The following is a 23,955-nucleotide window of genomic DNA, read 5'->3' as shown; positions in this document are numbered from 1 at the left end:
AAGAAACATTTGATTTTGGAGCCCTGAACAGGCACTCAGGTCTGCCCTTGCAGGGACGGTGGCCTCAGGCCATATGTAAATAATTGGCTGTGGCTTTGTGCCAGTAAAACTTCTCTTTGCAAAAACTGGCAGCTGCTAGATTTGACTCGCACAGCCCAGTCTGCCATGCAGGGAGAGAGACAGCGAAGGGAGGGGAGAGGAAAGGCCAGGCCACGCCCACTGCACCTGCTCACGTTCCTCACCCGCAGGTTCACGGCAATGGGTTGAGTGGGGGGGGCACTGCTTTTGTTTATCTGTTTTACCCGCAATAGATAACTGACTCCACTTGTCAATTAGGAAATTCTGCCTGGAAGTCCTAAATTTCAGCTTCTCTCAAAGACTCAGAAGCCCTGGCCTGATGGACCTCTGTTTCCACAGGGTTGCAATTTCCTGAATGCCAGTATGGTGCCTGTCTTGAGTCATCCACTGACTGAGTGGGGCCGTGTCACTGGCTGTGTTCTCAGCGCCACTGGCCACCTGTCCCCAAGCTTCCTGTTGGTTTCTATCCCCTTGGCCTGCCTCAGTCATTTGTGCCACTGATTGACCCCTATAGGCATTTGAGCTTGCCACCCACAGCTTAAACTGATGTCCTTGAGTAGGCCAGGGGCCCCTCTGAGATTAGTGGCCAATCACTGAGCTTCTCTGTTAGAGCCAGTCCCTGACAGGGACAACGAGCCATCTATCAAAAATGCACCCGCCCCTTCTTCCTGGGAGGCAGCTGCCCAGCCTTGGGCTGCATTTTCCAACCTTCTTTGCATGCAGTGTGGTCTTAAAACCCTTCTCACCAGTGCAATCAGAGTGCCATAGTGCGCCCTCCAGAGGAACGTAGTGTTTAGTGGGTATCCCTTTTCTACTATGGAATAGCACAGAAAGAGCCCGGGGTCCCTCGTTGCCACACAGAGCTAGGCTGCCTGCAGAGCGTGCGCTCCAGCGCTGGGCTGATGTGTGAGAAGTGGACATCCGCTCTGCTGCGTGGTAGCACCGGGCTGTCGGTTGTTACAGCAACCGACGTGAACCCGGCACAGTGCTCCCTGTGTGCTCTCACACTTCGTCCTCACACTAAGCCTTTTCCTCAGGCAGGTCTTGTCTCCCCATTTTATTGATGAGATGACCAAGCCGGCCAACAGCTTCCCTGAGGTCCTAGTTCACAGGAGCTGGATTTGATGATAAGCACAAGTGGGTTCATCGTGAAGTCAATGAAGCTTGAGCTGCAGAATCCCTTTCTCGCGTGTTCACCTACAGAATGAGCCGTGTGCTCGTGTAGTCGTACATTTTTATACAATTTGCAAAAGGAAGGTGTTTGTCTGCAGTCAGTTAAGACCCCTGGCTCCTCCCACCCCCGCTGCCCATCCAGGGTGCTTCACTCTGACAGCTTTGAGTGGGTTTGACTGGGGCTGGGCTTATTCGGCGTCTGGCTAACAGCGTGGTGAATTCAGTAACATTTGGCTTTGTCACCGGTGTATTTTTCCATGGTTTGCTGCCACTTCTGCATAGACATGAATTATTGTTTGCCTTCCAACTGTGAGAATGACTTCCAAGAAGGCTCCTCACACTCGTTGCCAGCTCACCTCAACTCACGGAGGTCTGAACCTGGTATTCGACGCAGAGTTGGGTAGGAAGGGAAGAAGCGAGATTGGCAGTGTAGGGAGCAGTGATGCTGGTCTCGAGAAAGTTCTTCAGATGTTGCCTTTCAGATGTAGAAAAACCGTGACAGAGCCTCCATGTTTAACAGTATCCTAACAATCACAGGGCACTACAGGTTGTGGAGGTCATGGAAATGCTTCCAAGTCACCGACACATGAAAAGCGAATATCGATCCATCATACCAGAGCAACGGCAGAGTTAGCTTTCCATTTGACCTAATTGAAAATGTGACAAGATCGTTGTCACCTGAAGGGGAGACTACAGGATAAGTAGCAAAAGTAAACTGCAGGAAAAATACAGAAGTCAGACCGTTAATTAACAAAATTGTCGTACCGTTTCTCTGGCTATTCGTCAAATGTGTAAAATCGGAAATTTGCTGAATGAAGTTCCTTTTCTCAATTCAAATACACTCTATGATCAGATTGTTTCTTCTCTCTTTCTAAAAGAGAGTTCAATAATTGGCTGAGCCCCAGGCCCCACGAGACTCGTATCTGCGTGGACTCTAGGGCATTCGAATCATAAGCAGGCATTCTGTCCTCCCTCTGCCAGAGCCGGGCACAGCTGTGGAGCGGCCCCTGGAAGCTGTGCACCTGTTCATGTTTGCCCGGTCTCCGTTTGATCTTAAATTCACCCATGAGCTTCTCCAACTGCTACTAATTGGGAAACGTCTGGCTGAGGCCCCAGCCTCTCTGATCCTGCTTCCCCGAGAATCTATCACAAGATTATTGTTTTTGTTTTGTTTTGCTTTATACAGTTCCCTCTCCCCTGAATTTATGAGGCTCTACATGGAGTTCGGTCTTTGTGGCGGGGCTGCCCTGTGCCACCTAGAATTTCTCTGTGCCGTCTTGGGGCCCTCCAGGCAGGCCCACCAGCAGCAGGGAGGCCTCTGAACTCCACCTGCTCCTCCCCTCTGTGTCCTCAGCCCACCAGGGACCCCAGGGTGCACTGCCCTGAGGCATTGCATTGGGGGAGAAGGAAGCGGATGAGGCGCTAGGCCTGGGTGCCCACGCTCACTCTCCCACTGCTCCCACCGCTGTTTTAGTTTGCGATTACTGAAGTCCTTTTGTCTGTCTTCATTCTGTTCTCTCTTGGTCTGTGCTCCCGGGGGTGTTTTGGATGGAGAGAGGCTCTGAGGGGTTTAACTTCCCTGTCATTACCCTAGAGATCTTCAGCAGGAATGCTACTGTACCTGGTGTGCCTTTACTGTACATGGAAACTGCACAGCCTGTTTTTAAGTCTTTTACAGAATATTGAAGCCACAGTTTCGGAAGTTGTCAAAATCACGAGTGAAATCACACATCCTGATTTAATATAAAAAAGTAAACTTAAATACGCACTAACTCTCTTCATTCAGGTTTGGGGAGTATAAAGTAGGGATGAGAACTCTTATTTTAAAAAATGTATGTGAATTCTTCTACGTTTATTCTTGGAGAAAAGTTGTCTTCATGGCTGCTTAAGCTGCTTGGCTGCATTTTCCAGAGTTTGTCATCTTTGCTTCCCTCTGGGGCCCTTGAAATAAAGCCCTTTGAGGATCAGGGTCCCTAGGAATCCGTGTTAGCCCAGGAGCCCCAGTGCCATGACATCAGGGCAGCATTGCCTCCATCCGTCCTTGACTGTATATGTGGTCTCCCCACAGGAGATGTGGGCCATCCTTCCTTAAAAAATATTTATTTATTTATTTGAAAGTCAGAGCCACAGAGAGAACCAGAGACTGAGAGATCTTCCATCTGCTGGTTCACTCTGCAAATGACTTCAATGGCCAAGGTTGGGCCAGGCCAAAACCAGGAGCCAGGAGCTTCATCCAAGTCTCCCACATGGGGATAGGGGCTCAAGTACTTGGATCATCTGCCACTGCTTTCCCAGCCCGTTAGCAGTGAACTGGATCAGAAATGGAAAAGCCAGAACATGAACTGACATCCATATGGATGCCAGCATCCCAGGCATCAATGCCACTCTCTCTCTCTCTCTCTTTTTCTCCTCCTCTTCCTCTCTGTAACTCTTCCAAATAAATAAATATATTAAAAAAAAATCCTTTCTGAATTCTTCCCCAGTCGTTGATTTGAAATGTGTTAGGGGTTTGAAGTGGTCTCCACTTTCCAAATAACACCAGCTCACCTACCAAATCACTTCCGAAGCTATTATTGCGCCATGTGCATCCTCCTGGTTGTCACAAATGTTTCCCGAGTGACAGGCCTGGCATTAAGCATCTGGGCACATCACGGTTTCCAGTTCTCTTGCAAGTCAAGGAGAGAGACACTGTCATCATCCCAATAGCATGATCAGTTGAGTTCCTGCCTAAGACGACGCGTCTGGCAAGAGGCAGAGCACAGCGCTACTCCAAATCCATCGTGCTCCAAAGCACAGGCTGTGGGGCACCGCGACGCGGCACCTCTCACAGTTTTCCAAGCATTCCTTTATGGATTTGTCACATTCTGATAAGCCAAATGTCTCTCTCCATCCGGCTGTGACACTCATTTGCAGCAAATGTGTCACCTGGGGCTTTGATCAACTTCTCCAGGTCTTACTCCTCTGCCATAAGCGCTTTTCCTCTCTCGCCCTCCGTCCTGCTCCTAGAAAGAGTTTGCAATCATGCAGTAGTACTTCCTAAGGTCCCAGGCCAACAAAGAGACAAGCACGTGACTTGAGGCTGCTCTGCAGTGCAGTGCCAATCATCTGCATCTGTGATGGAAAAACGTGGATGCTACATCAGCTCCATCTCAAGCAGTTTCTTTAAAAAAAAAAAAAAAAGATTTGTTTATTTGTTTGAAAGAGAATTACAGAGAGGTAGAGAGAGAGAGGTCTTCTATCTGCTGGTTCACTCCCCAAATGGCCGCAATAGCCAGATCCAAAGCCAGGAGCCAGGAGCCAGGAGCCAGGAGCCAGGAGCCAGGAACTTCTTCTAGGCCTCACACATGGGTGCAGGGGCCGAAGGACTTGGGCCATCTTCCACTGCTTTCCCAGGCCACAGCAAAGAGCTGGATTGGAAGTGGAGCAGCCAGGACTCGAACTGGCGCCCATATGGGATGATGGCACTGCAGGCAGCGGCTTTACCACCACGCCACAGTGCCGGCCTCCTCAAGCAATTTCTGGTGCTGCTCTGAGTGTACACCGAACTTGGGGTATTAGAGGAAAGTGTTCTCACTATGCTGGAAGCTTTTATAAAATCCTAAATGCCAAAGCTTCCATTCCTATCTTGATTTGTGTTGTAAATGGTGCTGTTTAACGATTCGCCATCATCTTCCCTGATAGAACTGTAAAAGTTTTAGTGTCGTTTTACAGACACAGCTTGGTCTTTGATGTTATACAACTGTTTTCTCTCCAACAGGAGCCTGCAGGTCTTCGGGGTGTGCTCATAGCTCTCTCCTATCGTATATGATGAGCGGTATTCATAAGAGGCTCTCAGTGTCCTCGCAGGACCCATTAGGTGTTGCTCCCGGGGGAACGCTGAGCAAGGGTCAAACATGCAGATCTTGCCCCCTCTTGAGCAGGTTGTAAGTGCCCCCTGCAAGAGAGACCCCAGCTGGAAACCGCTCCCCGATTCCTCTCTTCAGAGCCGACGCTCACCTCTCATTAAGCCCTCACGCACCCAGGAGATGCTTGCCTAGATTTCTCCAAGATTGATGGCACCACGAAGCCTCACCCGCCCTTCCTCTCCCCAAGTCCGGGAGAAGGAAGTGAATATTTTCTCTGCTGTAGCACTTAGGCTGCAGAATTGCTTTCACGCCAGGCATTTTTGTAAAATCAAATAATAAACAGGGTCTTAAATTCTTTGTTCCTCTCAAATTGTATGCGCCTACAAGAATTTCTATGGAGAATTTTATTTCTTATGCTGCAACTTTAATGCTTCCATTAGAGCGCTGGCTCTCCCCTGGTCCCCAGCTGTGTATATTTGGGTGTGAATGTAATTTTCTCTGACCACAGCAAGGAGGAAGCTTCTTAAACTGTTCAATTTCTGCTAAAATATGGAACACAAGCACATTTCTCCTGGGAAAAGAATAGACTTTTATTGACTAATTCAGGGGTCTGCAAACTTTCTCTGGAAAGGCTCGAATAAGAAATAGTTTAAAGAAACCCCCAAATGCCCAGCAAACACTCACTGGAAGCAAATGCATGAAGCTGAGAGTGGGTGAGTGGAAGGTACCCTGGAAAGTTCTGGAAAGGAATGAAGCAGTCCCTACAGCCTTGAAACTGACTGGCCCGGGCTGCCTCTCAGGACAGAAAACACCCACCAAGGAAAAATATCTGGGGGCGCCGTCCAGACTGAGCCGGATGTGGACGATAGAGAGAAAGGAGAGAGGAGACATCAGAATTCAGAAAGTGAGCTTTCCTATGCTTGCACACTTGAAAAGCTGGGAGAGGAAACGCGGATAAGTTAGGGAAGCCGTCTGGAAACTCGCCTCCTGCTCGTTTCAGGATAAAAGAAATTTATAAAGATATAGTCATATAAAAATGTGCAACAGGAATATCTCTGGGTCAAGTCCATGCAGAATTATAGGGAGAAAAATGAGACTCAGGAGAAAAATATTATCATTAAGAACAATGAAGGATTGCCAGAAATGAACACAGAAAGTGTTCTATTTTTACATTAAAAATTTTTATTTAATTTAACTGGAGAAAAAGAATGCAAGCTCTCACCTGCAGGTTTACTCCCCAAATGCCCACAATGGCTTGGGCTGGGCCAGGACAGAGTCAGGAGACAGGAATGCAATGCAGGTGTCTCACAAAGTCAGGAGCCCAATCACTCGCGCTAACGCCTCTGCCCCCTAGGGTCTGCATTGGCAGGAACTGCAGTCCGGAGTGGAGCCAGCTGTTCACCCCTAACCAGCGTCTTACCTGCTAGGCCAAATGTCTGCTCCTCCTGGTTTTAAATGAGAAAAAAAAAGACATTGAAAAAAGAATTGAAATTTGAAGGAACAATATGAATTAGAATTAAAAATCAGGCAGGAAATACCAAGTTCAGAAAAGAACTAGCAATGAAATTTAAAATTATATTTCAAGAATGAATATGAGTGAATGAACTTTAAAAATTAAAAGGAAACAAGGAACGAGATAAGAAAGGTTCAAATGAAGGTGACAGAGTGGATGTGAGAAAGAATATACAACAATCAGGTGAGAGCCTGCATGGACAGGAAGGTAAGGCGAGGGGCAAAGACAGATCAGCTGCAGCTGGGGGAACGGTTACTGAATTAGGAGAAAGATTTACAACTCTTCCCAACCTCATAGGCTTTTGTTGTCTTGCACACTGACAACTAAAGTGAACTAAAGTAATGATCATTTATTCTTCATTCCTTAAGAACTCTACCACTGGGTCACCAAATCATGGATGAGAGAAAGGATCACTGCACAAAAGGTTTCCACTTAAAAAGGCAAAGATGGATTAGAGGTAACCTTTGATATTAAGATTTGTCAGAGCTGCCCAGTAATTTTCTCAAAGGATTTATTTATTTATTTATTTATTTGAAAGAGTTGCAGAGAGAGGAGGAGAGATGGAAGTGGAGAGGAGAGAGAAAGGGGGAGGGGGAGGGAGAGATAGAGAGAGAGAGAGAAAGAAAGAGAGATCTTGCATTTGGTGCTTCACTCCTCAAATGATCCTAATGGCCAGAGCTGGGCCAAGCTGAAGCCAGGAGCCTGGAGCTTCTTCTGAGTCTCCTGTGTGGGTGCAGGGCCCAACCACTTGGGCCATCCATCCTCCACTGCTTTCCCAGGTGCGTTAGCAGGGAGCTGGATCAGAAGTGGAGCAACTGGGATTTGAATGGGTGCCCCTATGGGATGCCAGTTACCTGCTATGCCACAATGCTGGCCCCTTCCAATACAAGTTTAAAGGCAAAATGAACCAGTGTCTAGAGATACACACCAGTGTGAAAAACACATTACAAACAAAAAAGCAAGGCAGTGACTACTTTAAGAGTCACAATGGAGGGGGCTGGGAGCTCTGGGGCAGGTGAGCGTGCTCCACTGCTTGATCTGGCTGCTGCCTACAAGAATGCTCATCGCATAATAATGCACAAGAGATAGATTTGTTCTGTGTGTGCCTATGTGTGATTTTACTGTTTTAAGAATATTTATTTGAAAGGCAGAGTGACAGAGGGAGAGAAAGAGAGAGAGATCTTTGATCACTGGTCTGCGCTCCAACTGGCCACGACAGCCAGGGCTGGGCCAGACTAAAGCTAGGAGCTTGGAACACCATTCTGGTCTCCTATGAGGGTGGCGTTTTCTTGGCCCATTTTCTGCTGTCTTCCCAGGGCATTAGCAGGGAGCTGGATTGGAAGCAGAGCAGCTGGGACTCTGATATTGGATGCTGGCATAGCAGATGGTGGCTTAACCCACTATGCCACAACACCAGCTGTTTTTTGTTTTTGCAAGGGTGTTGCTAGATGGATTCGAGACAGGGTGGTTCATCTGCTCTCAGGACAGGACACTGTATTCCTTGAGCCCAGGGAAACCAGGCACTGGGGGAGCAGCTCAGGTAGATTGTGTCTTAAAGTGCTGGCAGGAGTGTCAAATACACACTCATTGCTGAGCCGCGCCAGCGCCTGATGGCTCTCTGGTGTTGCACCAGAAGCTTCGGCAGCACCTGGGACAAATGTAAGAGATGCACCGTCCTCACCTGGGAGCCTGCTGGGCCTGCACAGTCTACGGGCTCAGAGGCTCGGGGCTCGGGGGTGGGGTCTAACACCTCTACTTTAACAAGCCCTGTGCGTGATTCCAAGGCAAGTTCTAGCGTGCAAGTCACAGGCTCTGCAAAACAGAACCTTCTCCTCCGGTTTGTGGAAGGGCCAAGCCTGTGCCAGGATGAGGAGAGCAAAGGTTCTGGGGAGTGCTGGGCGCTGCTGGGATTTTAGATTGAATTCATCGGCCCAGAGTGGCCCCTGGGCTGCCCTCCCAGCACAGCGAGTACCAGAGCGAAGGCAAATGCATGTTTGGGCCATTTTTCAATTTGTGACAGTCTGGTAGCTCCTCTCCACCCTGATAATGTAATGTGTGGGGACGATGATGACTGCCACGGAGCAGGCATGTTTTCAACTCTAAGCTGGTTCCATTACTGAACCTTAATGAATCTTCATGGTTGCATCACAGAAATCTGCATGTGGATTTAATATGCAGAAATTACCCTTTTAGAGCAGCCCAACAATAACAGCAACAAGAAAAACATGAATTTATGCTCATTTGGGTTCTTAGAGCACAGCCACCTCTTAGCCCATCAGGAGGTAAGCGAAATGGAAGTGCCTCACCCACAGGCTTAGGGGCTAGGCCAAGAAAGCTATTTATTTCTTATTTGTGAACACCAGGGCAGGTTTTCCGCAGCAGCCTTCGTCTGAACACTGTGTTAAGTAGAAAGGTCTGAAAATTGCTGTTTCTGAGTACTTTTGGAAGACATGGCTCTAAGACTAGGAAGCTTCACGCCATTTGATCGTTTGCAAGGGGAGATATTTTTAAAGGGATGTCAGGGAAAGACTATAATTGTTCCCTCTGGGTGGGTCTGGGCTCTGCAGATTCACTGGCAAGGATTAGACATGCTCTGTTGCTCGTGCCCCCAGGAAGGCACCGGCTTCCCGCTGCTTTTCCAGGACCAGGCACGCAGCCATCAGGAGGAGCTCTTCTGGGCCACAGCTTGAGTCGCAGCACACCCGTGCTGTCGGTGCCCAAGCTCTGCTGGTGGCAATGATGTCCTTAAAACACCTGAAGGCACTGGGTGCCCACTGCAGGAAGGGTCATGAAGGAAATCGGGGAGCCATCCATGCTATCGTTTTCTGGTTCCTGACCTAGGGGCACGTGTGTCTGGAATGCTGAGGTTACACCAGGGTCTGTGGGCCCTGGTCACAGACATCTTGCAACCCAATGAGCATTGCTTAGTGATGGCACGGGCCTTTGTTCAGAAGAATGCCTTAGAAGGAACCTCTCTGGGGGAAATCCATGGAAGAGACCCCAGGAAAACCAGACCTTGAGCTGAGGGGCAAAGAAGGAGAGGCCTTGGGAGGGTCAGCCTGGAACGTTCGGTGCTGTGGGACTGCAGCTGATCCTCTGGTCCTGTGTGTGCAAATGCAAGCTGCCAAGGTGGGGAGCACCGGAGACGATGGACCAGCAGGGTCTGCAGCTGAGTGAGTTCCACGTTAATCCAGCTTTTGAGGGCGGGCCTTTGAAGAATGCTGAGAGGAGAGCAGGCAGTCGGCAGCTCTTCTCGGCATTAGTACCACCTGCACCTGCTGTGTGCTGCGCACCAGACTGAGCAGTTCAGTTGAACCTTGCAAGCACTCTGTGCCATGACTATGACTCCCTTCCTTCTATACGCGAGGAAATCATCTCAGAAAAGGTAAGCAGCTGGCCTGAGACCACATACTGGGAAGTAGCCAAGGCCTGGGTGAGACGCAGGTGGCTCTGCCTCCAAAGTACTGGTCCAAAGACCCCTTAGCGGTCTGGGATGGGAGACTCGGAGCAGAGGAACCGTGGCAGGCAGGGGCAGAGCTGCAGTGGAACTGAAGATGTTTGGAGGTAGCATTTTTTTTCTTTTAAGGTTTTTTTAATTTTTATTTATTTTTTGACAGGCAGATTTAGACAGAGACAGAGAGAAAGGGCCTCCTTCCATTGGTTCACCCCCAAAATGGCTGCTATGGCCGGTGCTCTGCGCCAATCCAAAGCCAGGAGCCAGGTACTTGGAGGTAGCATTTTTCAGTAACTATGCCCCCATAGTATGCAGAACTCAGCTCCATTGCCCTCCTCCACGCTTCCATCCTGTTCACTGTGTGCCAGGTGCTGTGCTGAGTGTTGGAGACTCGAGGTGAACAAAATACGACGTGGCTGCCCCCAGCTCTCCCAGAAGCTTATGTGTTAATAGAAGAGTCTATTAATGATGGAGTGGTCACTCCATCAGTTTTCCTTGTATGTCAATCACCTGGACTTGTGTTCTGATGTCAAGTATCTGAGCTTTAAGGGTACGTAAGGGGGTGGAGTGGGAATCCAGCGTGGGGCAGGAGGACCCAGGAAGACTTCCCTGTGATGGGGCTTGAAGAGTGGGCAGAAGCCAAAAGTTGGCCTGGTCAGGCAGGACTGTAGGTGCCGGTGATTGAGAAAAAGCACAGCTGTTGGGCAGATGGAGGAGGGAGGGGTGGGGGGAGGAGCTGCGAGGCAGGTGGGGGCCGTCCTGTGAGGGTCTTGTAGCCATGGCAGGATCTGGGTCTTTGCATGAAAGCTTCATTCTCAGCCTAGGTGCGCACTGGATCCTCTGGGAAGCTTTACCGAGACGCAGCCCTGGGCCCTGCTCCCAGCCACTCTGGTTTAAATCGGTCTCCGGTGCTACCTGGCTGGCAGGTGTTTAAAGATGTTCAGATGTTCTGATGTGCAGGCGAGCTGGAGAGTGACTGATTAAAGTGGTTTTAGGCGCATCTATATCACGTGGCATCCATCTTGGGTGATGAGTCTGACCGTGGTGTGAGAACAGGTGGGCAGGGCGGGTGGGGAGGAGCCCCCAGGAGCAGACAAGGGCAGTGTCCTTGGCAGCCATTGGCCAGGCTGTTCGAGGGTGTTTTGCTGCTGACCACGGCAGCCAGCAATCTGCCTGCACCTGCTAGAACCTTGGGAGGAGCTCAACTGCTTTTCCTCTTTTTCTCCTTGTCTTTTAAAACTAAGAAGCCCAACCTGCTGTCTTGAATCTTAAAGGAATTGGTCTCATATCTGCTGCTCAGGACAAGACAGAACAAGCCTTGCCTGTCTTCTGCATGACCGCTGCAATGGCTGGAGCTGCACCGATCCACAGCCAGGAGCCAGGAGCTTCTTCCAGGTCTCCCATGTGGGTGCAGGGGCCCAAGGACTTGAGCCATCTTCCACTGCTCTCCCAGGCCACAGCAGAGAGCTGGATCGGAAGTGGAGCAGCGCCCATATGGGATAACGGCACCGCAAGTGGCGGCCTTACTCACCATGCCACAGTGCTGGCCCCAAGCCACCTTTTTAAATACCAGATGCTTGGACACACAAGGGTGCTTCAGAAAAACTAGTGGAAAAATGGAATTGAAAAATAAGTATTTTGGTGCAGAAAATGAGAGCCATATATAGTTTCTCCTAAGCATGCATTTCTCATACTCTACATAACTGTTTTTCCGGCATGGGCTCCAGGTTGCTCTGCTCGGTGTATGCTAATTTGTCACTAACATGTCCTCTTAAATCTGCTTTCTGGCTACATATTGCTTGCTTTTCCTGTTTTATGTTGGCCATTTCGGGTGTTAAGGGAAAATGCTAGGAGAAAATATTGTGCAAAGAATGAGGCTTTGGTTTAAAGAAAACTACCCATTTGTTTTCTCTAACAAATGATACTCAAGTGATATATGTAAAGGCACTCACAGCTTTACTCTTGGCCTTGGGAAGAGTCTAAGTCAGCATTTGAAGTTCTAACTTTCCTACTTCTGTATTCTTAATTAATGTGACTGCTTTTGAGCAGGAAATTGGAAACTACAGGGGACTTTTTCTCCATTTTTCTCAAAAATTAAAATTTTTCCATCGGAGAATCTGACTCAGCACAAAAACAACGTCTCCATTTCTGAGTGTGGGAAAGCATCGTGAATCGGCATTATCCGCATTTGTTGAGTGGTTACTGTGACTCGCTCACACAGAGCTCATCAGTTTGCAAGTGAGGGATCTCGGTCAATTTCCAACACATTCTAGGCACAAAGCTTGGTTGTGTGTCCATCCTCCAGGTGAAGAAGAGCTGTTAGAGGGCTTGCCCACATTGTACCATTAGCACCTCTGTCCGTCTCTCCCGCACGGCATGCCACCTTGAGTTTACACCTTGCCTGGGGTTGCAGCACAGTGCATTGATCTACTTGTGACAGCCACATCCCATGTTGGAGTGCCAGTTTGAGTCCTGCTCAGCTTATGATCCAGCTCCTTGCTAATGTACCTGGGAAGACAGGGGAAGCTGGTCCAAGGGCTTGTGCACCTGCTTCCCAGGTGGGAGACCAGGGTGGAATTACATCTCCTAGCTTCAGCCTCACCCAGCCTGGGCCATTGTGGCCATCTGGGGAGTAAACTGGCAGATGGAAGAGAGCTTCCTCCCCTCCCCCTCAGCCTCCCAGTACTGGAGTCATTGCTGCCTCCCGGAGTGTGTTAGCAAGAAGCTGGAGTGGAAATAGAGGAGCTGGGACTGGAACCAGCACTGTGGTGTGGGACTTGGGTGTTGCAAAAGGTAGCTTAACCCATTGTGCCACAACAGCTGCCCCAAACCACCCAACTGTTTAACTCCATATACCTGTAGGCCTTTTATCTCCACCAAGGCTGCCAGTTTCTTGGGGGAAGGACTGTGTGTTGTGAGTTTCTACCCTCAGCACCTAACGCATTGCTGCCTTCCTGTGAGAGACAATCCGTTTCCTTGACTGAATGAATGTGAGTGGGTGCAAAGCAGCCAGCCGTTCTCGGAAACATGAGGTAGAAGCCTTGGAAGAAGCTCCTGAAAAGCTAAGAACCGAGAGAGGGAGGGACTGAGAGAACAGGCGTGTGAGTCGTGCACTCCGGGCTGAGCGCTGGCTGTGCCACCTGCCAGCTCTGTGATCTGAGCAAGGTCCGTCTCCTCATCTGTAAAATATTCACTATATCGTAATACCCAGCTGGAGGATTGCTGTGAGTATTAGATGAGATAATATGTGTAAATTCATCTGATTCCAGGTCTGTCTCCACTTTCACATACATGGAAGCTGTTACGGTTGGATATCTGAGCCCCACTTTGTCATTCATCTAGAACTTTCCTGAGTGAGATTCCGTCCTTGACAGATGTTTGCCAAGCACTGCAGTGTGCAGGGTGGTGAGCACTCAGGCAGGGTCCCCGATGCCACGGAGTCTTCCCCACCTGTGGTGCAATGAGAAGGCCATGCCAAGGTGGCCGCTGGCAAGCGTGCATCAGTTACTCAGGAATGGCTCTGAAACCCACCTGGCAACAGAGCCTGCCTGGCAACAGGCTGTGATTGGATGGCTTTGGAAACTGCCTGGCAACAGGCTGTGATTGGATGGCTTTGGAAACTGCCTGGCAACAGGCTGTGATTGGATGGCTTCAGATACTTCCTGGCAACAGGCTGTGATTGGTTAGGGCATAGACCGCCCCTTGACCAGATTGGCTGCTTGGCTATTTAAGCTGCTGCACCAACTGAAATAAACGAGTCTACGGACTGCTCACCTCAGGCCTGCTTTTACCCGATTCCTGGGGTCTTTGTGGTGACTCTGCACCTCTTGCCCCCACCATGCTCCTCCTCTCAGAACGAATCCACCTCAACACCCACCCACACAGCAAGATCTGGAAAAGGGTGTGGTTCTCCCCACTCTCCTGATGCAGACAGAGGACCCAGGAGGTACAACTGAGGCTGGCCGCTTGGTGGCCCTCCATTTGAGCTGTGCTGTATGGGGATGCACTTACTGTGGCAGCCCAGAAAGAATTCCCTGAAAAGCTAAGAACAGGAAGGCAGAGGGGCTGAGTGCGTAGGTCTACAGGTTGCACACCTGTGGGCTCAGGTGCTGGCTCTGCCACCTCCCAGCTCTGGGGCAGCACTTTTCTGTGGGCTGTGCTGCTTCCAGACCAGGGAAGTGGTGCCCATTGTCAGTACCTTCATGTGCATGGCTGTTAACTTAGCTACAACCATTAGCTCTCATTTGTTTGAGGTTAAACAGGCTTGAGCAAACATGATGGTCTAATACTAAGCACCGCTTGGTTCCTCACTGCCTTTTCTACCGGTGAGTCACTGTGAATGTCAGCTCATGAGACCTGCAAATATCCAGTCCACCCTCTGCATGCCTGGGCTCCACAGCCGTGGATGTAACCAACAATGCACTGAAAATATTCAGAAAAAAATTTAAAATAACAATACAACAATAAAAATAATACAAATAGAAAGCACAGCTTAACAACTGTTACTATTGTAACAGGTAATGTATAATCTATGGATAACTTAGAGTAGACAGATAAATACTATGCCATATTCTATAAGGGGCTTTAGCCTTGGCAGGTGTTGGTATTTTGGAACCAGTCCCTCACAGATGCCAAGAGACATCTGTATTATTTGTAGGCCGATGTGTATTACAGGATTGGAAAGGAAAGTGAAATATCAAATTATGCTGCTTTAGATAAACTACTGCAGGTCTACAGGTGAGCTGGCTGGTTTCTGGGTATCCCACCTGCAATATCTGCCTCCCATTATCTGCCCATGAAACATGCGAGGGATCTTTTCTTCCTTTTGGATTGTTTTAACAATAAACCGTGTGTGTCTTCTAATTTGGTTTGGGGTTTGATCCTTAGTGGTCTCCTATCTTTATGATGTATATAATTCTGTAGATGAAATCTGCCTGTAAGTATGTTTGATTTTAGAAAATAGCCCAAAGGAAGTCCTCGAACTCAGATTTTTCTCCAAATTTCCAATTTGGAATTTTTCTGTTGGGATCTTATGAGCAGCGTTTATAACTTCTCCATAGCCAACTCACATGCTGGGGTCTTGAAAATATAGATTGATCCCCCCGCCCCGAGTAAATGTTTGTTCTAGGATCTGTTTGGCCCCTTATAAATAAATTTAGAGATAGCCACACCCTACTAAAATGATGATCTAATTGTGGAAGGGGGATTCAGGAGGACTGGGGCCCTGGCTCTGTCATTGACCAGCCCTGGAGCTGCAAGCAAGGCTAAAACTCTGCACCTCCATTTCCTTGGCTTTAAAATGGGCTAATGGCACCGCAGAGGGTGCTAGTGAGGGTCAAGTGAAGTGCACCTGTGGGCATGCTCAGTGGGGTCAGCCACTTCCTGCACTTCACCAATCCCTTGCCCTGCCTCCTTCCACAGAGATGGGGATGTCCCAGATGGCTCAGCCACTTTTGTGCCTAGAGCAAGTAGCCCATGGTCTACACTGCAGATGGAGATTTACAGCTTCTACAAAGATGATGGAAACTAGCAAGTCCCAAGGCCCATTACAAAACAAACAAAACCAGCAGCCCCTGTGATGTGAGTGTGGAGTATATTAACTTCACTCTAGGTGCTTGCCTCACGCCTAGACAAGCGTTCCACGTGCAAACATGTAGTCGGCACACAGAGTGATAGGATTTATTTAGAAGGTGAGAAAGTGAACCACATACACACGTGAGCATGGGTTGCTGCACACAGATACCCATCATGAGCTGGCGGTGGGCCAGAAGATTGCCCAAAAGGAGGAGGGGTGAGGGAAGAGGGAGCACCTGTGCAGCACGCCAGCCCCCAGCGGTGGTCTCTGGCACAAGGGAGAGCCCCTCCCAGTGGTTGGCCACCTTTATGGGGTAGGGGGTGGTGCCTCTCAATGTGACGCCACCTCGGAAATGCATGGCACCTCCACCTCAATAGCCAGATTTTCATGGGATCCCCCCACCTCCAGCCATAGGTCCCAGAATAAACACATGCATTCTGGGAAAGGGGGCGTTTTGATTGACAGGAAGATAGAATTACATGGGGCTTGCAGTTGAGTCTGCCTGGTCCCTGCACTTGGCTCCCAGGTGGTGGCATCGCTCACCGTGCATCTCCGAGGAAGCACTTTGACCTCTTCCCCATGCAGGGTTTTCATAAGATGGCTTAGAAACTATTAATGTGAAAGTAGTCTCAGAACAGTACAAAGAAAAAATCATTTGTATTATACCATAAAGCTCATTCAGCATTTTATTTCCTACTTATCCTTTAAAATATGCAGAGATAAAACAAAATCGGACACACTGCATTTTCAGTTTTCTGTCTCATGAATGTTCTTTCCGGTCATTAAACGTTCTTTAGAAATGATAAATACTTTTAAATTATATTTATTTTGAAAGACTGAGATCTCTCATGCATTGGTTCACTCCTCAACTATCCACAACAGCCACAGCTGGGCCAGGCTGAAGCCAGGAACTCCATCCAGGTCTCCCACATGGGTGGCAGGGACCCAAGTACTTGACCATCACCTGCTGCTGCCCAGGTTGTGCATGCGTGGGAAGCTGGACTTCTGAGCAGACAGAGCGAGGGCTCAGACTCGGGCACTCCAATATGGGGAGCAGCCATCCCAACTGGTATCTTGACCACTGCGCCAACATCTACCCAGAAATGATTTTTTTAATAGCTCACAGGGCTCTCTGTGTTGGCAGCCAGTGCACAGTATAAGAACATTGTTCTTCGGGCGGTACTGTTTACACACAGTGAAGTAGTGTTCTTTTAAAAGTACATTCATGTGCATGGATGGTAATACGGCCGCAGCTGTTAGCTTGTGTTTACTTGGTATCTAGTAATCCACTGTATAGATTTGTCTTTTTGTTGACCATTTCTCTCACACTGGGAATTCAAGTTCTTTTAGGTTTCTTGCTGCAAATAAACACTGCTATGTTCTATTTAATATTATGACCATGAATCAGATCTAGTGTTATTCTAACAGTATTGTATATTTTAAACTATAAAAATAAAAACCAGTATGCCTGTGACGTAAAAATCAAGCAACAAAACGATGAAACAGGAGGCAGTGGAGGAATAGGTCCAGATGTATTTAACAGGTCAGATGACAAAAAATGCATCGGAAACCGGTGGGGGAGGAGTGATTATTTCACAAGTGGTACTGGAAAATCCTGACCTCCTCCTGCGTCGGCAGAGTGAACGCTGCGTGGAATAATGAATTCGATCTTTAAAAAGTGAAGTTATGAAAATACTGGAATAAAACCTTAGTGACTAATTGTTCTAAGAGACACCAGGCATGAAAGCCAAGGGGGAAATCAAAGGGGCGATGATACATTTCCTAGGGAAGATGGATACTTTGAAGCAAATACGTACATGGACTTCTTCTTTGTTTCTGTAGGAATCATGGCTGAGCAGTGAACAAATTCTTCCTTCTCAAGAAACTTGCATTTCTAAGGGATGAAGGTAGGCAAAAAGAATATATATCAAAAAGAACCACGAAGTTGGGTAAGAAGAGAGAGATGTGCTTATTTCTGTTGTCAGCTGGAGTTTTCTTCTGGATTCAATTTCTGAATTCACTTTAGGACTTACTACCGATAGCTCTACACCAGGATGTCCCCATTAACTACAGGTAATCCCTGACCCAAATTGACTTAACCTAGGGTTTTCCAGTTTCGCAGTCCTATGAAAGCTGTGTGCAGTGGTAGGGACTGTGCGTGACTTGGAATTTGGAATTTTGATCTTCTCCTGGGCTAGTAACAGGCAGGACCAGGGAGTGCTGGTGGGCAGTGGCAGTGAGCAGAGCTCCCTTGGCGGCCAGGATGTGAGGTAGCCCAGGTGTGAGTGCTGACGTTCTCAGTTTCTGGTGGGTTCTTCCAGGATGTAACGCCATCCTAGGTTGAGGAATATCCGTACTTCATTTTCATTCTGATCTTGTTAAAAAATTAATAACTATGTTTAAGTGTTCTTCCCTCTCCCTGCTCCCCAAAAAGCAATGCTGTGTTTTCCTGAGTTTTGCCTTCGTGGTATCTTTCTCTTAGTTGTCCACATAAACAGCAACTTGGTCTTGGAAAATCCTTTGAAACCAAATTTTGGTCCTTGTATCTCTTTACCTGTTGCTCCATGCTGTTTTGTTCAGCCCTGTAGGGGAAAAAATTCACACTAGCACAGTTTTGAATGCTTTATATAGCTGTCTACTTTTTTTTTTTTGCTCCGTATTTCTGATTTAATTATTTCCTGTTTTAGATTGTTTTGGGATTTTAAATTTATTCTTTCAACTTAAAAAATTGGCATGATACTTTTAAGTACAAGTCGCTCCATGAATACGCCTTATGATGTAGTCAATACGTTGTCGGGGTCTCAAGCCTGATGCTAGCCTCTGACCAGCAGGGTTAGCACAAGCACTCCCCAACAAGGCGGATGGGAAGGGTAAGGTTGACGGGTGATGAACACACCACAAGCACCCGTGAGTTCTGTTGAAGCAGGAACCACTTTATTGAGGAAGCTACAGGCTTATAAAGCTTACGAAGGACATGCGCAGTAGGGGAGCCAATCAGCGAAAAGGTCACACAGGCACGGGTGGACCACGCACAGGGCACCTTAAGCGAGGTATAGGGATCACGCACTGTCCACGTGTCCGGAACTAAATCAGAGCTATCCCTGCTGGTGGTCTGATCTTGTGCGGTTTAACCGCAGTGGCCACAGACACGCCCCTCAATCATCCACCAGGCGCCATGTTGTTAGGAACTATTTTAGGCAATGCCCAACATTTCCCCCTTTTTGTTTTATATTAAAGAGAGAAAGAGGAACTGAGCGGAGAGTGTGCCTGTCTTAGGTTGTCCCCTCTGACTGGGATCAGCCCTTTAAGGAGCATGTCTGTCTTAGGTTGTCCCCCTCTGGGGATCTTACCTGTCTTTGACTACTACTCCAGCTGCTCCAGGGGCTGTCCCAGGGGATCTTACCTGTCATTGGCTAACACCTCAGCAACTCAGGGAATGATGTATCATACTTCTCCATCTTGGCAGTGGCCATGGGCAGATGTATAGCGTTCCAGATCTGGCGCTTAAAGAGCGGCATAACCTGGTTCTTCACGAGTGGCATACTGTTGTCGGACCACCATTAACTGGACCGCAGCGAAGCGATCTTGGACAAATTTAACAAGGACAATGAAGACCAAGGGGCCCACAAGGGGGAGGAGATAAGGAAGCCATCCCCCAAGGCCGGACCACAGGTAACTAGAGCTTAGTTCATTACCACGTTTTTCCAGGTCTTCTGGGAGGATCTTGATCTTGTCCTGGACAATGCAGAGCCATTAGCATAAAAGCAGCACTCCTGATGTAGCATGATGATCTGGTCACAATGAGGCAGAAAGTCCAATATGGTCTTTTCATCCCTGTAAGAGAAAAGTAAAATTACTCCTCAGGAGGGGTCCTCCTGGGTGACTTTCTGGTCTTGTAGCGTTCTCCATTTCCCAGAAGCCTTTTGAATAACAAAAACAGGGCTATTCCATGGACTCACAGAGGGCCCAATATGTCCCAGTTGTAATTGTTCTGATATGATTTCTTTTAATATTGACAATTTGTTTCGAGGCAGCGGCCACTGTTCCACCCATATAGGTGGCCCCGGGAGCCATTGAATTGCAGGGACCAATGGAACAGTGGCCTCTAGGACTGGGGGGAGGTCTGACCCGGGGGGCTGGAACACCAGTCCTAGAAGCCTCGAAGAACGGGTCACCCCTGCAGTTGCTTAAGGAGCCTGGTGACTTACGTTGCTGTTGCTGTTCCTCCTCCTCTAGGAGACCCTCATAGAATGCCTTATGATCTGTCCAGAAAGCATCCCGGAAGTTACTGGTATAGGAGGATTAGCGGCCTGGTTTCTTTCCGCCTGCGTATGACACTCGTCATTAAAAAAAGGTGCACCACTTTATGTATAGAGGACCAGGGAGTACAGCTTTAGCCAAATTTTTCCAGTCTTGGGTAGTACATTGTTGATGAGCGAGACCCTGGAGAATAGTCTCGGCCCATGGAGAATTTGGCCCATCTTCAGAAATAGCCTTTTTTAATTCTTTTAGCTCATGGGCTTCCCAAGGATACCAGGGTGCAGGCCGGTTGCCTCCCGGATTGACATTTACTGGAAAAGCCATGCAGGGTGAGGGTGAGACTCCACCCGGTCCATAAAATGGCGGTTGCAAGCCATCTTGGTTAGAAGGACAAGATGGCGGTGGGTGATCCAAGGGAGGGGAATGCCCATAACGGGGTGGCCATGTGGGTGGAACAAGGCTGGACGTTCCCTCTGTAAATGGAGGTACGGTGGGTTGAGGCCACGCTGGGCCTTTGGGGGTTACCGCCACACCTGAAGGCTCTACCTGAGTTTCAACTGCCTCTGGGGATTTCTGAGCCTCCTGACCTCCCTCATCAAAGGCCACCCAGCTCAGCTGTTTCATATCAACCGGCTTAGGTGTGCAAGATTTTTTGTGCGCTTTCCTTCGGTTGGGGTTGGTGGAAAGCAAGCCTTAAGGGCAGACAGGGTAGGCTAGGTCCCCAGTGGAGGAACAGTCCAGAGATTGAACAGTCCTGTTTTTGAACCAGCTGTTCCACCCGGTCCCATGTGGACCCGTCAGAAAGATTGGCAGCCCCGAGCCATGGCGCCGCTTCAGTAAGGGCTTCCCAAACCTCCTTGGCCTGAGAGCCAGAAATGCCTAAACCTTGAGTCTTTAGTATGTATCTCAGCGCCTTAAGCACTGGGTCCTCAAACTTAGCATGAGATTGGCCATCCTTTCGGGGATACTTTACCTCGAGAGCCTCACTTAGCCGCATCCGCCACTACTTTCACTTAGGCTGGAGTCAGTCCTTCTTTAGGGCTTGTTCGAGCCCATCGTGCCCCAGGTTGGGCACCACTTGTCGGGGTCTCAAGCCCTGGGCTGACAGACACTCCCCAACAAGGCGAACGGGAGAGGTGAGGTCGACGGGTGATGAACACATCACAAGCACCTGTGAGTTCTGTCCAAACAGGAACCACTTAATTGAGGAGGTGTGCAGGCTTATAAAGCTTATGAAAGACATGCGCAGTAGGGCAGCCAATCAGCGAAAAGGTCATGCAGGCACGGGTGGACCACGCACAGGGCACCTTAAGCGAGGTATAGGGATCACGCACTGTCCACGTGTCCGGAACTAAATCAGAGCTATCCCTGCTGGTGGTCTGATCTTGTGCGGTTTAACCGCAGTGGCCACAGACACGCCCCTCAATCATCCACCAGGCGCCATGTTGTTAGGAACTATTTTAGGCAATGCCCAACAATACGTTTATAAATACACATTGCCTTGTACCTTGGAAAAGTTCATTTCTTTTTTTATTATTTTTTTATGTGCCATTTCCTAGGAAAACCTAGAACTCTATGGCTCTTCCATGTCCTGAATCTTTTCTTTCATTAATTTGGTCTCTTAATTTTTTCTCTGCTTTCTGGAAGAACAATTCATTTTTTCATTAAATATTTTTGACCTAGTTTCTGTGTAAACTCCACTCTTCCTTGCCACCAATGCAGGTTCTAACTGGGCCCTTCTGTTTCTTTCCTAGCTGATCTGACTCCCTTCCCACAGTGTCTGCTTGTTTCAAGAACCCAAGTATTTCTGGAAATTATGAAGTTTGCCTGATGCATTTCTAAGAATGGCTTTTGATACCTGGAGTGAATTCTTTGGGTTTTCAAAATGATATTCCCTTGGGCTCACTTTACAGTTTTAGAATCCTGTGTTTTTTATTGTTTCTCTATTTTGCCCGGAAGCAAGGATGGTGTCTGCAGAGCAGGTATCCTACAGACGAGGCCTGTCCTGCCTGCGGCCCCTTCCTGTCCTCTCTCTGTCCACGTGGGGCATAGAAATGGCTCTGTCTCAGGACTGGAGACCAAGGCACGGTTCTGTGCGCAGGTTCCTGGCCTAATCCAGAGTTCATTAGGTCGTCACCTCCATCAGTCCCACGGGTTGGGTGGGATTAGCTACTTCAATGATTTACTGTTTTTTTTTTTTTAAGTTTTTTTATTTGAAAGTCAGAGTTACAGAGAGAGAGGGAGAAAGAGAGAGATAACTTCCATTCGCTGGTTCACTTGCTAGATGGCTGCAATGGCCAGGGCTGGGCCAGGCTGAAGCCAGGAGCCAGGAGCTTCTTCTGGGTCTCCCACATAGGTAGCAGCAGCCCAGACACTTGGGCCATCTTCTGCTGCTTTTCCCAAGCCATTAGCAGGGAGCTGGATCAGAAGTGGAGCATCCTGGACTCAAACCAGCACCCATACGGGATGCCGGCATTGCAGGCCACAGCTTCACCTGCTGCCTGGACCGTGTCTCAGCCCAATGACCGTTGCTTAAGTCAGGAAAGATGGGAAATCCCCTCTCCCTGTCCTTGCCTGTCTCTTCCACTCTGTGTCCTGTTGCTTTCTGGAAGCTTCTTTGATTCGTGGAATTCTTGAAGTCATTAAAGAGGGAGCTGTTGGTGAGGGCAGAGGGGAGGGAGTGGAGGGAGGCTGCTCAGCTTCCTGATTCATGCAGGTCCTGGCTGCCCCATTAGTGACCACATGTGGTGATACGTTTGAAAGACCCATGAATTACATTTAAATAATATTAAAAATTCAGTTCCTGGGGTGTTCTAACCACACTGTCAGTGCTCAGTAGCCACATGGGGTACTGTGCTGGGCAGAACAGATTGCAAAATGTTTCCATCATCATAGAAAGTTCTAGAAGGCATTGCTGGCATAGAACTTGGTGCTGAGGAAGGGCAGTGGGTTCACACGTAGTGGAGAAGAATGTACTTTATTCACTGTGTGCGTGTTTTCAAGGTTTTCTCTATTTCATGCGTGGGCTCAGATTGTGAGACTCTACTCATCTCTGTATGTCTTGGAGGTAGGAGAACATTCTCCCCATGTCTCACGGCAGCTCGACAGCTTCTTGGTCGTTCTAACATAAGTTAGAGTTTTTCTTTTTAATGGTCTTTTAGAGAGACGTTGAGAGAGGCTGGATTGCCAGCCAAAGTAGTTAAAGAAACTGCAGGGTGTAGTGGAAATCTGAAATGCTGGCACTAGCGTTCCCCTAGCCCAGTGAGGGGTGCCCTTCCGCCTGGATTGGGGCAGGGTCTTCCATTTGGATGGTTGTTCCGGCCCATGAGCTGTGCCGTGGTGGTGGGCCACGTGCCATGTTCTGTGTCAGCCTGCTTCTGGGTCTTTCTGCAGCTCCTCTCCCCTGTGTGGCCCCCGCTGCCCCCGCTGGCCCAGCTCCCTCTCCCCCAGCCTCAGCCTGGCTAGTCTATGCGGGAGACGGCACCGCCTGTCTCATGCTTGGAGAGAGAACTCTGAGACTTTTCGTCTGTTGGGGATGGGTTAGGATGTGCAGAAATGGCCCTGTGGTGCCAGTAATGTAGGAGAGAGGGGCGGGTGTGCAGAGACGGCCGAGCAGGGCTCCCTCCTCCCCACTCGTCACCCGTAATCCTGCTTCCCAGATTCCAATATCGTGTTCACATTTTGACCCGTTTTCTTCTGGATAGTATGCATCTTATAGTTGGAAATCATCTTTCTATATGGCTGAACATCATTAGAAAAACTGATAATACTACAGACTGGTAAAAATGTAGAAAGTCAACAACATGGTTGCTAGGGAGTAAATTAATACGAGCACTTTGAAAACAATTCCTGGCCGGCGCTGCGGCTCACTAGGCTAATCCTTCGCCTGCGGCGCTGGCACCCCGGGTTCTAGTCCTGGTTGGGGCACCGGTTCTGTCCCGGTTGCTCCTCTTCCAGTCCAGCTCTCTGCTGTGGCCCGGGAGGGCAGTGGAGGATGGCCCAGGTCCTTGGGCCCTGCACCCACATGGGAGACCAGGAGGAGGCACCTGGCTCCTGG

At 48.8% G+C, this 23,955-nt stretch overlaps 1 long non-coding RNA gene across 1 annotated transcript; it reads left to right on the top strand.

The window, feature by feature from the left end:
• Positions 1 to 7,788: 7,788 nt before the first annotated feature.
• On the top strand, positions 7,789 to 21,754 carry LOC149121903 (uncharacterized). Its single transcript, XR_016221510.1, has 4 exons — positions 7,789 to 8,891; positions 17,481 to 17,545; positions 19,105 to 19,310; positions 21,653 to 21,754. It is a non-coding gene; the product is annotated as an uncharacterized LOC149121903 (long non-coding RNA).
• Positions 21,755 to 23,955: the final 2,201 nt, after the last annotated feature.

The sequence above is a fragment of the Oryctolagus cuniculus genome, chromosome 15 (genome assembly GCF_051225735.1).
Source record: "Oryctolagus cuniculus isolate XC-2025 breed Fujian yellow rabbit chromosome 15, ASM5122573v1, whole genome shotgun sequence".
Classification (NCBI taxonomy): domain Eukaryota; kingdom Metazoa; phylum Chordata; class Mammalia; order Lagomorpha; family Leporidae; genus Oryctolagus; species Oryctolagus cuniculus.
Note: the sequence above shows the minus strand (reverse complement) of the source record. Positions and strands in the feature narration are given on the sequence as shown.